The sequence below is a fragment of the Moschus berezovskii genome, chromosome 11 (genome assembly GCF_049115385.1).
Source record: "Moschus berezovskii isolate FMDL1 chromosome 11, NW_MosBer_1.0, whole genome shotgun sequence".
Lineage (NCBI taxonomy): Eukaryota > Metazoa > Chordata > Mammalia > Artiodactyla > Moschidae > Moschus > Moschus berezovskii.
The window spans coordinates 104,344,971-104,346,834 of record NC_142470.1 but is presented as its reverse complement, the minus strand read 5'-3'; the positions used below and the strand labels follow the sequence as shown (position 1 = coordinate 104,346,834).

At 41.1% G+C, this 1,864-nt stretch overlaps 1 pseudogene; it reads left to right on the top strand.

The window, feature by feature from the left end:
* Positions 1-743: 743 nt before the first annotated feature.
* Positions 744-820, top strand: LOC129540157 (U4 spliceosomal RNA; annotated as a pseudogene).
* Positions 821-1,864: the final 1,044 nt, after the last annotated feature.

Here is a 1,864-nt window from a genome sequence, read left to right as displayed (position 1 = left end):
TTCTGGATGTATGTTACCAGAAGGGAATCAAGGCAGCGGGTGGAATGAAGGTTGCTAACCAAGCAACTGACCTTAAAATAAGTAGACTATTCTGGATTATCCACGTGGGTCCAGTGTATTTTCAGGGATCTTTGACAGTGGAAGCGGGAGGCGGAGGAGTCAGTGTCAGAGATGCTATCAGGCATAAATCCTTACGAAGATGGAGTAAAGGTTCCCTAGCCAAGGGATGACGTAGCCTCTAGGTAGAAAAGACAAGGAAATGGATTCTGTATGGAGCATCCAGAAAGAGGCCAGCCTTGCTGACCCTTAGGTCCGAGCCCAGTGAGTGCCCCAGACCTCTGACCTCCAGAAATGTCTGTTGTTTTTGGCCACCGTGTTGGCGGTAGTTTTTACGACAGCAACAAGAAACCGAGATGTGCAACCAAGGTTAAGAACCACTGTAAAAAACAAATAAACCAAAACCCTCTCTGCTGATGAGTTTCTGTGGGCTCTCGGCCATCATTTGTCAAAATCTTTTCTTGAAATCTTTTGAGGAATGTGGCTTTGCCTGAGAGGAAGTGAGTTGCTGTGGCGGTTTCACTGTTTCCAGTTTTTTTATTTCTAAATTTTAAAAATTGAGATAAAATTTACATATAACATGTACGTTTAAGGTGTATGTGTTAATTTGATACAACTACATATGGAAATTTGGTTACCCCCATAGTTTTATTTTTTTATTATTTATTTTTAAAATATGTAAGTATAGCTTTGTGCAGTGGCAGTATCGTAGTCAATGAGGTTTATCCGAGGTGCGATTATTGCTAATTGAAAACTAAAATATGTAAGTATATATTTATTTATTTGGCCATGTCGGGTCTTGATTGTGGCAGGCAGGGTCCTCAGCTGGGGCATGGTAACTCTTAGTTGCAGCATGTGGGATTGAGTTCTCTGACCAGGGATCGAACCCCAGTCCTCTGAGTTGGAAATTTGGAGTTTTAGCCACTGAACCACCAGGGAAGTCCCACCACCATGGTTTTAGCTAATGTGTGTATCATGACACATGCTTTTCATTTCTTTTTTGTGGTAAGAATAATTAAGATAGAGTCTTACCAATTTAGATGTAATACAGTATTGTTGACTATGATCACTGTACCATTTATTAGATCACCAGAGCTTATTCATCTTCTAGTTGCAGGACTGTGCCCTTTAACAACATCTCCCAAATTCCCCCACCCACTAGCCCTTGGCAATCAATCATCATTCTACTCTTTAAAAAAAAAAAAGAGTTTGGTGTTTTTATTCATTTGGCTGTGGAGTGCAGCATGTGGGATCATAGCTCGCTGACCAGGGAGCAACCCTGAATTGGGAGTCTTAACCACTGGACCCCCAGGGAAGTCCTGAGTTGGCATTTTCAGATTGCACATATGAAAGATATCTAGTTTATCTCACTCAGCATAATGCCTTCAAGATCCATCCACGTTATTGAAATGACAGGATTTCCTTCTTTTTTTGATTTTTCTTAACACCAAAAACATTTAGTATTGGGGTACAGCCAATTAGCAATGTTGTGACAGTTTCAGGTGACCAGTGGAGGGACTCAGCCATACACATACATGTGTCCATTCTCCCCCAAATCCCCCTCGCATCCAGGCTGGCACATAACATTGAGCAGAGTTCCTTGTGCTATTCAATAGGTCTTTGTTGGTTATCCACTTTGATATAGCAGTGTGTACATGACCTTCCCAAAGTCCTTAACTACCCCTTCCCCCACAGCAACCATGAGTTCATTTTCTAAGTCTGTGAGTCTCTTTCTGTTTTGTAAGTTCATTTGTATCATTTCTTTTTCGATTCCACATATAAGGGATGTCATGATTCATATGGTATT